Source organism: Anthonomus grandis, chromosome 11, assembly GCF_022605725.1.
Source record: "Anthonomus grandis grandis chromosome 11, icAntGran1.3, whole genome shotgun sequence".
In the NCBI taxonomy this organism is placed as follows: Eukaryota; Metazoa; Arthropoda; class Insecta; order Coleoptera; family Curculionidae; genus Anthonomus; species Anthonomus grandis.
The window spans coordinates 16071830-16085169 of record NC_065556.1 but is presented as its reverse complement, the minus strand read 5'-3'; the positions used below and the strand labels follow the sequence as shown (position 1 = coordinate 16085169).

The 13340-nt window shown below is 33.7% G+C and overlaps 1 protein-coding gene across 1 annotated transcript in view; it reads left to right on the top strand.

Annotated features, from left to right (window-relative positions):
- LOC126742592 (BMP-binding endothelial regulator protein-like) overlaps positions 1–13340 on the top strand; it is a 257705-nt gene that overhangs the window by 14311 nt on the left and 230054 nt on the right. The window lies entirely within an intron of this gene.

Here is a 13340-nt window from a genome sequence, read left to right as displayed (position 1 = left end):
TACTATAGATGGTAGCAGTAGTAATTTGCACTTAAAACAACGACGTGCAGACGTGTACAATTTTTCGAATCAAACACCCAGTAAGAACAGCGTTACCTAATCGTTAGCAAATTGGTATTACATTGCCTGATTGCCTGTGTTAAGCATTTTTCGCTGTAGAGAGAGCTTTTTGACATGTTAAGAGTTTTAGGAAGATGATGATAAACAAAGGTAGAGAGAATAAGAGGAAGAAAAAATATTCAATTCAACATAACCTACTTTATCTATTTTTTTTTTTATAGTTAATTTTTTGCTTGTAATCATTCAGTTTTATTATTTTCATTTTGCTTTAAAAAATTAAGAGATATAAAGACTAAATATTCTGCAGCTTAATACAGACGCAAAAAAAACTTGCAATGGAAGCAAAAAATGCTTACAATTAGCTTACCTGAAGTTGATATGGATTATGTAGAATCAATAGATGTGACGGAAGATAGCAGTGATTTATATTACATTTTACATATTTAAAGCTTAAAATACTGGGTTTACTTCTTGTAGATGGTTTCCTTCCCGGTTCCTATATCCTACTTTATAGACTACCAGTTTGAAGACAATGGCAAATTTAAAAAAAAAAAAAAATTTGGATTTATATAGCAGCAGCAGCAGCAATGAGAACTCAGAATATAATGTTAACTCCGTTCTTCCTCTTACTTCAGACCAACCAGGGGCAACTACAGCGTGTCTCTTATGCAACCAAAAAAAAAAAATTACGTATTATTTTTTTTTTCGAAATCCACTATAAATTCAGGGAGCGCATGTTATAGGCGCTAGGGCTAAATTAACATCTTTTCACAGTAAACTATGTTCCGTTTATAAATTAAGTGCATGTAAATCTTCCAAAACGGGTATTTTACCCGTATAATTCACCATATTAAAATATATACAAAACAAATATTAATAAGGTTTGTTCAAAAGATGGATTAAAAAGGTAGTATTTTTGGAGTAGCTGCCTACTGAAGTTATCTTTTAGTTTATTGTTAAAAAAGTAATTAATTTTTCTGTAGGTATGGCGTCCATCCGTCCAAAAATCAGTAACTCTAAAAACGTTGTAAAAGTGTTTAGAAAGTGAACGGGTAGACACTGCATAACGTTGAGACAACCAAAAAAACCTTTTTTAAATTGGTGTAAAACGGGGTTGTCTCTACGGTTAAGACAACGTTACAATGCAACGTTCGTTGCAATTTGCAACGTTGTTGCATCGAAAAATTGCTAATTGCGATACCTTGCACTTGACTCTAGGCACCTTTATTGAGTTTAGTTATTAAGACTATGTGAGATTGGCATTTACTTTCTAATAACTTTAGTTGAGAAACTCTTGTAGATACTGACTAAAAAAGTAAAATATATGAAGTAAATATCCTTCCTTTAAAAGTAATGCACTGCACTTTCTTATAATAATAGTGTTTTGTCTGTGATCTCTAACTCACGAATTATTGTTTCACGGACTATTGTATAAAAACAATAATCCGTGTATTGCATCCTATTGTACCGTATCCACATCTAAATGCTTCAGCGTTTTGATATTAAGCTAATGACTTAAGTCCCAATTTTAAATTGTCCCTGAGGATTCCAAAAGAATTGGCAAAACGTCGCCGAATTTATCGATCCCTAAACCCATCGAATCAAACACACATAAGAAACGGGTGAAAAATTATGTAATGTCTGGTCATGCGTAAACCACATTAGATCTTGAGTAACAAAAAAAAACTTAAAAATCCTGTAGGGTTCTCCAATTGCTGTGGCTCTTTCCTTGTTATCTCTGCTGCTTTCCTTATATTTCTCTTTATTAGTTTGCTTGGATACCCGTTCTGCTGTAAGTCCTTGGGGATGTTTTTTGTTGCATATTGTGGCAGCCTTTCTAAAGCGTTTTAATAATTCGCATTTTTGTTGAACAAGGATGATCGGAGTTAGGAATGTAGGTATTGTCCTGTGTGTGTTAGTTTTCGATTGACTGATTTCTAGTTGAGGCATTCATTGTTACTCTTATAAGAACATTTAAGAAGGGCAGTACTGGCTCAGCATCCAACTCCATCGTGAACTTGATGGTTGGCCTAAACGCTAGTAATATGCTCCAAAAAGTTTGCTACCTCTCTATAGCTTTAGTACTAAATAATAAATGTGTCAAATATATCGAAGCCACACCTTGCAAGTTAAGCAAATTTTGAGTTTTGTTTGATACTTTGCCTGATGATGTGAAGGGATTCTTCGATGGGCATATTTGTATAAAAACCTTAAAATGAAGCTTACTAATATGTCAATTTGTTAACCTAAATGAGTTCGACAAAATGACCTTAGTTTCTTGTATGAATTTGTCCAGTTCTGATGTTACCGAATTCGTGAATCCCTGCGTTAGCGATCGATAAATAGGAGCTATTAAACTTAAAAAAAAAACTACTTTTTACTTTCAGACGACATATGCTTAATTGTTGTGGTTATAGCATTTTTAGCAGAACATTCGGCTAAAAATTTCTTGTAAAGATTTTCCTGTTGATAGTAATATCATTAGCAAAACGCGTATTAAGACGTAGGGAAAGTAGATTGGAAGCAAGTAATGATCAGTATGTCATTACAATAAGAGCTGCTACTGCGATGGAAAGCATTGACCTTTGGCAAGCTGGGAAATACTTTTTAGTTTGACCAAGCACATACTGCATTTTGCATCTTTATTTATAATTTAAAACCAATTAAGCTGATAAATATTTATAAACAAATGATTATGAAAAAAATACGACTCATTACTGTAAAGAATAAAAATATCGACTATGTTAAATCGAAAAACTATTGGCGCCGACGTTCGGCGCCTGTTTAGCTTAAATGCTTTTGGAGTTTTGTTTTACATTGCATAAATTATAATTCTAGTAAAAATATCGTATAGATAACTCTCGTACGATAAATAATCGAAAAATTCGAATTAAACAGACAATTTGTAAGCTCGCACTGTAAATTAAAATGTATAATTTAATATTTGAAATGGTCAAATTATGCAAAACATATTGCTCGCTGGAATAATGAAAAGTCGTGTAATTATACACGCGAAAAAATTTAAAAAGGTAATTTATAGAAGGATTTATTACCGTGCGTCAGTAGAAATTACCGATATGCAATAAATTGTCTGTTTGAGTGTTTTAAGTTCGCAAAATGTCACAACACTCTTTTATCTGTTGGCAAAAAGATTCAATATGTCACCGTATATTTTCAGCACTTTCATATCGGATTTGTTTTTGTGTAAACTGTTCACATTAGAATATTTTTTGTTATAAATCAGGATCTTTTATAAAATAAATAGCAATAATTTTCATGTCGGAGCTAACAAATACATTGGGTCACCTAGAAATAACAAGGTTGTAGGCAATTTGTAATATAAATTAACATTTTTGTCCGTCACACATCAAAAAATGGCCTAAGAAATAAAGAAAAAAAATCTGGTTTATTTTTAGAAGACAAAAATTGTTTCCAAGAAAAATTGTGTTTATTATTTGTTGAAAATTTCTTTGAATTTAACTTATCACATTTATCATATTAAGTTATTCTTATTGATATATTGAATAGATTATTCAATATCTTCAAGGCATATTTGATTAACTGAAAAATGTATTCGGTACAATTTTTTCTGCTTAAGTGAAAATTTCTTTTAATTGACCGTGCATAGGTTTTCGGACTAATCTTCTTTTCATTGAAGGGCTTTTAACAGCAAACCAATATCAGGATCTAATTCCGGAATCTATTGTTAATTAACGCGTTACAGAATTTGTGAAAATTTTGTCATTATGCGGCAATGTACGTCCGTATAACACTAGAAACTTTTTGGACCCGCACAATATTGTTCAGCTATTGCCATGGCCTGCCCAATCCCTTGACTTAAATCCTATTGAGCATGTCTGATCCCAAACATGGTCGATAAAAATGTTGAAAGGGCGTATTTTAAATCAAGGAATAGTGTTCCAGACAAGGAAAGAGTGTAGCTGAACTGTATGCCAGAGCAATGGCTATAAATTGAGCAAAACGACATAGACAATTTAGTGATTTATGTATCAACGCCGGAATAAATTGAAACAAAAAACTAAAAAATGTTCACAAAGCGATAGACTTAAAGAATAAAGTCCCTAAATACTTCTCATAGTTTAACAGTAGCTTGAACATTTATAAAATATACATACTTTTTCCAATAATAATGAAATCTTATGCAATAATTACCCAAGTCCATTAAGTCATGGTTCTTCAAAGTCTCCTTCTTCTATTACTAACTGATGATAGAACAGATAAATATATTCATATTTAACTTATATATTAACCTCAAAATAAGCTTAATGTTAAATTTTTCTGCAATTTTCCCATTTATCTGTTTGCATCATTTCTTTGAGCTCTGCAGTTTTTACTCTTAAAAAATTGTTCTTAAACCTAAGGGTTATAGGAGATCGTCAATAAATTATACATCTCATTTGAAATGGGTACAGGAATGTAAAATAATAATATTTTAGGAATATATGAGTAATATTTAAAAAAAATAAATGCAATAAAAGCTTAAAAACTAATACTTGGCTCATTTTCTAGTAAGATTCTTTTACTTAAATTAAAGATTCGAAGAGGATCTTTGACTCTTCTAAGAGAGATTCTAATTAGGACTAATTGGTGTAAAATAGGATAATATCAAATAAAGAAACTTCAACTAAGAACACTTCTTTGACAACTCAGAAGATAAAAAAAATTAAAACAGATTTTTGCAAAACAACATTTTATATCTGTAAATCTGTGCTAACCTGAGAATTATTTTTTCTTTTTAAGCTTGAGAGCTTTTGTTTCTGAAACTATATATTTTTTAAGACAATATAACATATTGTAACGAAATTCGGGAACACACTTTTATTGTCAACGTCAAAAACACTAACCTAACTCGCCTTGACTGCCGTTTAATTGTTTCCAAGGTAAAAACTGACTAAACAATTAAAACTGAATGAATTGTCACGAAGCGCGTCCTTTTTAATACCCGATGGAACAGTTTCGAAATATTTAGAATTATCTTTATTATTTTTGCTCAAAGAGATGAATAATTTTAGGAGAATACTGACAGTCAAAGCAAGCAATTATACAAATTCTAGAAAATTAGAACTACAGGGACTTACAATAATATAACCTAAATAACCTAAATTGGGGCCAAAATGGGGCTCTCGAACAAGATGAACTACTTAAAAACTAAACACTATAGATAAAAATAATAAACCAAACGTAAGTAGAACCCTAAAGAAACCCTACGAATCAACTTTAACTACAGAATACTAATAAAATTGTACAAAAGCTAGGAGAATAATTAACGTATTTACATTTTCATAATACTGCCCTCCTCTCAAGTTTGATCGTCCCGGATCAAACATGGGACCACCTGGGTCATGATAGGGCGCTAGCCGGACGATGTTTACAATTTTCATCTTCGTTGTCGGATGTCGCTGGATAGGGTACACCACGTCGTTGATTCTGGTGACCACATTGAATGGACCTTCCCAATCCTTTTGGAGCTTTGGTGTCTTGCCCTTCGTCCTCCGTGGATTGTATAACCAGACTTTATCCCCAGGATTAAAACCGGTAGAATGTGTCTTTATGTCATAACGTGATTTCATTCTGTTACTTTCTAGATGAAGTTTATCCCGTGCTTGTTCGTGAACAATTTGTAAACGCTCTTGTAAATGGTTGACATACTCCCCAAGTGTTTCAGGCTTATGGGGTCTTTCAGTAATAATGTCCAAAGGTAAACGAAGTTCATCACCGTAGACAACTTTTGCCGGGCTTTTTCCAGTTGACTTGAGAATAGAAGAACGATATGCAGAATGCAGCCGAAAGCAGAAATGGTTGTATACAGGTATCCCAGTCGGTTTGCTTAGAGTTTACCACCATCCTCAAATAGGTTTCAAATGTGCGGTTAAATCTTTCAACCATTCCATCAGACTGAGGGTGTAGTGGAGTTGTACGGGTCTTATTGATTCCCAGCAACTGGCATACTTGTTGGAATATTTGTGACTCAAAGTTCCTTCCTTGGTCTGAATGTATCTCTCTGGGTACACCAAATCGACAAATCCAGTTCTGGAACAGCACTTCAGCTACTGTCGTTGCTTCTTGGTTTGGAATCGGATAAACCTCGGGCCACTTACTAAAGTAATCCATAGCAACAAGAGCATATCGGTTTCCGGACTACTAGTAGGAAAGGGTCCTGCTACGTCTATGGCAATTCGTTCAAAGGGTGCACCAACAAGATACTGCATCATCTTTCCTCTTGTCCGGATTCTTGGGCCCTTGCTTGACGAACACTGCTCACACTGTCGGCACCAGCGTTCAACTTTTGTCAAGGTTTTACTAACTCCAAAATGTCCTTCGCCGACACCGCCATGAGCAGCTTCAAGAACTTCCGGAATCCGTTTTCGAGGAAGGATTGTCAGATATGTCTTTTCTTTTCCATCTACGCTCTCACAGACTCTTTTTAACAATCCATCTTTTATAACCAATGAATTCCATTGAGACCAATAAGCTTTTAGTTCTGGAGATTTGTCAGAAATATCTTTCCATTCTGGTTTTGAAATTTCTCGAGATTTCAGTTCGTAAATAAGACCAAATACTGGGTCATTACACTGATCTTGGATTAAACTAGCTACATCCCACTCTTTAGAACTGTGAAGGCCAATACGAGTACAAGTAAATATCTCTGGATGCTTACACGTAAATATCTTTTGATTCCTTTTTAAAACAATGTTGACATGTTTCAATACAGGGTCTTCTCGATAAAGCATCGGCATTTTGGTGATATTCGCCTTTCCTATGTTCTATTGTAAAGTCATAGTCTTGTAATCGTTGAAGCCACCTTGCTATTTATCCTTCGGGGTGTTTAAACTGAAACAGCCATTTCAACGAAGCATGGTCAATTCTAAGGATAAATCGTTGACCATACAAATATTAATGGAAATGTTCAATAGCTTTTACTGCTGCCAATAGCTCTCGTCTCGTGACACAATAGTTTTTTCTGGTTTTGATAACGTTTTACTGAAATAAGCTATCACTTGCTCGCCATCTTCATATTTTTGTGATAGAACGGATCCAATTCCACCATTACTTGCATCGGTATCCAAAATAAAAGTTTGTCCAGGAATCGGATATGTTAAAATTGGAGATGTGCATAGTGCTCTTTTTAACCGTTGAAATGCTTCTTCACAGTCTGTTGACCAACTAGATACCATTTTGTCCTCCGTGAGCTTATGTAGAGGCTTTGCAAGATTAGCAAAATTTCTTACAAATCTTCTGTAATAGGTACAAAGGCCCATAAAGCTTCTTAACTGGTGTTTGTCAGTGGGTAGTGGCCAATTTTCGATTACCTCTACTTTATCTGGATCAGTCTTGACACCTTTTTCTGATTTTACATGGCCAAGGTATCGAACTTTTTTCGCAGTTTAACAAATACCTTTTGAATATTCTTTAAATGATCTTCAAATGTTTTTCCCAGTATGATGATGTCATCCAGATAAACTAAACATGATTCCCAAGTTATTCCACGTAAAACTGTTTCCATAAGTCTCTCAAAGATAGCTGGAGCATTGCAGAGTCCAAAGGGCATTACTGTAAACTGCCAAAGTCCTGTTCCAGTCGAGAATGTGGTCTTTTCCTTATCTTCTAGGTGCATAGCCAGTATCCACTCTTTAGATCGAGTGTTGAGAACCATTGTGAACCTGATAGCGTGTCCAGGGTGTCGTCAATTCTTGGTAGTGGATAACTGTCTTTCTTGGTAATATCATTCAGTCGCTGATAGTCTACATAAAATCTAGTGGATCCATTTTAAAACCCGATGGAACAGTTTCAAAATATTTAGAATTATCTTCATTGTTTTTGGCCAAACAGTCAAAGCAAGCAAGTATACAAATTCTAGAAAATTAGAACTACAGGGATTTACAATAATATAACCTATTTAACCTAAATTGAGGCCAGAATGGGGCTCTCGAACAAGATGAACTACTTAAAAACTAAACACTATAGATAAAAATAATAAACCAAACGTAAGTAGAACCCTAAAGAAACCCTACGAATCAACTTTAACTACAGAATACTAATAAAATTGTACAAAAACTAGGAGAATAATTAACGTATTTACATTTTCATAATAATATATAACAAAAACATGCTCGTCTGGTGGCTTGACATAAATTGTTATAACACAGACGCGAATCTCGTATTACACAAAAACTTATGAATACAATCTATTAAAGTACAAAGAAAACTTAAGTGTAATACCACACAAATTTAAGGGTTCCTTAACTTTGAAAAATATAAAAAACAGCAGAAGTGAATCACTGATACCGTCCATATAACTGTGGATTTCAAATATATTTTAATATAGTCCTTTTTTACGTCCATCCTTGCAAAGTCGCCGTCATTAGTATTTGCCTTGATTCAGTCAGTGACAACACGATTCAAGCAATGCATTTTGCGAAAAGAAACTGATATTTAAGGTTTCTTTTCTGGTAAAGACCTAGGATTGCCTTGCAGTAAGCAATATAATTTAACGAAATAGCTATGAATACATTTCAGTTGCTGGATCAGCAGAAAGATGAATGCAAATCACGTACAATCTAATTGGAATTGATAGCAAAAGTGAACAGCTGATACATCCCATATAAATTTTCTCTTTAAAATATTATATCTTAAAAGATATATAAGGCTTTAAAGCTATGGCTAGTATATCCACAGATAATAAGAAAAATTAATTATTTTACTTTAGGAGAAAAAAAGCAATTCTCGGTGGTTATCGTCTTTTCTGGTAATGATATTAGGAAGAAAATTATTATAAGAGTGTGAGAAACATCATCAGTGAAGTTGAAAGAAACAGCTTTGAATACGCTATGCTCACATGCTAACGTTGCTTTCGTTAGGCAAAAGAGATTTATGAATGGCCGTTATTTGAAGATAATAAAATTTAAGTAAAGTACTGAAATAGAAGTGAACAATTGATCTTCCATTCAAAGATCCTTTTCGATATCATGAATGTTTGAACGCGAATTTCGATATCGAAGATTCCAGCCAGGATACACATGTAAGCATCATAATCCGTTATCTAATTAATAAACTTTGCAGTATTTACTATGTTATAACTGTGAACATTCTTTAGAAATGTTTAAACCAGATTTTTCCTTTGCATTCATTGTGTTTCAATCCGTATTTTAATTCAGCACCCAGACAAATTTGATGTTAGTTTCAAGGGAAAAGGTTGCTTATGGCAATGAGACATATCTAATAGATGTCATAATCCAGATTAGGATGGCAAGATACATATTTAAGCATCATAGTTTCATTTTCTAATCACGAAATTGTGCAGTATTTTCTATATTATAATAGTGTGCACTCCTCAAAAATATTTAAACCAGATTTTTCCATTGCATTTACCGTTTGACATTCCGTAATTGGATTCAGCACCCAAACAAGTTTGTTCTTGTTCCATGAAATTTATGAGAAATGGTTGCTAAACGTAATGACACTATATTCGCTAAAAAAGTACCGTAAACAGGGGTTACTTTGTCACCTTTTGAACACACTTTTACTTGTAACTCCGGTATGCTTCGGAATTTGGGTGGCCAAAAATTATGAGTATACCGACGAAATCATTCTCTACAACTACAACTATGCTAATTTTTTTATAAAAAGCGATTTAGCTAAAAAAAATACATTGATGGTGACGAAGTAACCCCGTGGTTGGGGCTACTTTGTCACAAAGTTTTATTAACGTTTAAAACACCTTAAACGACGTTATACTGACAAAGAAACCCCAGATATGGGGCTAAAACATATTGGCGTGTGTCATATAGGTAGCTACCTAATTTTTTTTTAACATCCAAATGGTGAAAAACACGAAAAATAAACAACTTGCTTATACAAAAGTTGAAAAATATTTATTTCTAGTAAACAAACCAGAAAACAAAACAAGAAAATAGAAAACAAACTTATACATATATTTTGGTATCGGTAGGTAATAGGCAATTAATGCCTAAATAAACAGGAACTTTAATACATAACCTTAATGCTGTACATACAAAAATATTCAACTTAACATAAACTCAACAAAACAAAAAGTGCAAACTTCACTTAGGTTAATCTATACGGCACTAAACGTTAAGGCACTAGACTTTAGTTAGGCACATATTCGTCTTCTTGGTCTGTATGATAGGGGTCTTCATCCGAACTATCTTCACATCTATCATAAATGAAATAGGGATCCCTACTATCATTATTACAGATGCCACAAATCCATTTTTGGCATTTGCAGCATTTTATCTATTCAACTCGATATTTGTAGTTTTCCCACAAACACTTACAGATGCCACATTTGTTTGAATCATCTATTTTTCGTCTCGATTTTCTTAATGGGAGATTTTTTCTTTACCCTTAACACCCAACTTTGATTTATTTCTTGCGCTCCTCGAATTTCCTTTAGAGGTGGATGGTTCTGCATCATCATCGACAATATTCATGACGCTCTCGTCTACTTCTGAGGAGGTGATGGAAGAAACATTTTGCCCTGGTTCTATTTTTTTTCCCCGTTTTCTTTTCTTCTCGGGATTTTGAACTCCCCTATGTACTTTTAACAACTCAACTAAACTTTCGTCTAATGTTCTCCCAATTTGTTTTTCCTGAACAGCAGTATCGGGAAGTTTTCGTAGAACCTCTTGCGCATTACATGGATATAAGCCGGTGGTGCGAAATCCTGATATTAAATTTTGCGACACTGTATCACTAATGACCACCCAAAGTCTGTTCAGTAAAATGGGAAATTCTTTTGGAATTGACCCAGGATATCGACTTTCTCTTCGCCAGCTTTCAAGAATATCACGCCATCTCTTCTTCATTGGTCCGAATACCGCCACATCTAATGGTTGCATTAGATGTGTGGCATTGGGAGGAAATGGGCTCATATATATATCATGTTCTTGTGCTGCCTGTACGACACTTGGAGCAAAATGGCTGGCCAAGTTGTCTCCTACGAGGATCAGCCGCCTTTACACCAGTTTTCTTAAATATTATTGGCTTTATATACTACCATGGGCGGCAACAAGACTCCACTGGCGCTACCGCAGACCACTATGCTAATGGCTGTCCTGGAATGATTTTGGACACGTTCGCTCCTTTTCGAGTTTCGTGGAACAATGACTTTTCTAGCACCGGGGTCATCAGTGATGTTTGTTTCGTCATAGTTATATATATGATCCCCACTAGAGTCTAATAATGCAGGTGTAATATTTGCAAAAAACTTGAAAACATCCTCTTGGTCCACTGAGGATCGGGATCTTTTGATATTCGAGGCTATTTGAACAGATAAATTGTTTCGTTTGATGAAAGCACTAATCATATCATCCCCAAGGGTGTTGTCTTTTAATACAGGTATAACAATACCCTTTTTGTCAAGGTATTTTTTAATAACAGCCTTTATATCTGCCTTTGTTAGTGGAAATCCCCATTCTGCCACGACTCCCAAGGATGTTGATATTAACCCTTCTTCTTCCTTAGTGAGGACTGTCGGACGTCTAACAGACTTTGGGTGCCTTCCAAGGCATTTATAGACTAGAGTCATGCATGGGATCCTATAGGTTTGGGCCGCTAGTTTTTTGCTCATATCACTTCGAACGGCCTCCACTGCTTTTTCTAAATTTTCTTCGCTATAGGCTATAGGTCCTCATGGTTTAATTAGTTAGATCTGTAACAAAAGAAGTATCATTATGTTTTAAATTGCAGCCGCACATTTTTCCCTTTATAAAAAAAACAATGGCGCGCTATTGGACGTGACAAAGTTACCCCGGGGTCACAAAGTAACCCCGGTTTACGGTAATAGTTTGAAGTTATGACTTGGAGAGTGAGGGAATTATTGTTTCTTTCCAGTGCAAAACCGGCTGTGCATCTAGAAGCACGCAAAATATATTTATATTAGCAACGAAAGTTATTCTTATCTTTACTTTTCATTTTCTCAAAGGTTTTTTAGTATGGTCTGTTCTGGAAAAATTTTCTAAACACATACAGTTTTGTTCAATAAATTTGTAAGTTTTCTTTTCTGTTTATGTTGATCCGTTCTTATCTTTTTTATTAAAAAAAGGCAGGTCCATTGAATAATGAGGAGAACCCATTTCATGGAATCAAGTATAGAAATTTAGAAGAGATAACCAGGTAGCAGAAACTCTTCGAGAAAACTTTTTGGAACATTATTAATTGAGTTGAATGGACCTGTCAAATAGGCTTATGGGTAAAAAGTTTTAGAAAATAAGAAAACTTAATTGATGAACATTATATTTTAATTTAAAGATCCTTATTTTTGAATCATACTTGTAGACGTGAACAACAAATGCCGGCCATATAAAGGCACGTCGATAAGAATTTAACATAAAATCATAGTCATTCTTCAAGCAAAAACTTTTAGGTAAATATTTAAAAAGTTATATCAGTAACTTTTTCCCAATTTTAAAACGTAGTGTTTTTCTTCTTTAGTTGGTATCCAGTCCGATATTTTTTCTAAGGTTGTCAGGCTGGTCTTAGTCATATTCTCTATTTATTTATTGACTAGCTCCATAATAAGATAATTCATCATATTCTTTTGAAAAATAGTTCTTATAGCTGCATTGTGATGGCTGATAAAAAATTTAATATCTATTTTTAACTGTTTTAATGTTTTAAAACAAGAACTAAAAGAATCATTCTCTTATGGTTACTTATCACTTGAAATAAGTGAGAGCTATTGCAAGTTTTTAAAAGGTCTTTTATTTGAGTGCTTTCTTCATTATCTTTTTTCATTGCTAAGCTATGTTGTCTTGCTTAATTCTTTGGGATACTCAACCGAATTAATTTGTAATAAAACAAAAAAATACACCCAGTTACAAGCACCTGGTGTGTATAACTTAAATATAGTAAAACCTATGTCTATATTTGTAGTAAAAAATAGACTCCTTTTTCCCACTCATAAAAATTAAAAATCAATTAATAATAAAACTATTTTATATTAACGATAAGGCAGACACTATAATTTACTAGCCTTTAAACCATATATTAGAACTATATGATTTATCCAATATAAAATCGTCGTCACATGTTGGATGGTGATACTCTTCATCTTTTATTTTAAAACAGAACACACAACTAGCATGAAAATATAGTGATCTGTCATTAACAATTTTTCTGTTACATATAAGTAAACTAGAGTAGGTACATTCTCTTTTTTTAAAATAATATATGATTATATATTTTCTTTATGAAGAATCCAGTGCATTATTATAAATCCGCCCTATAGGCCAGTTTTC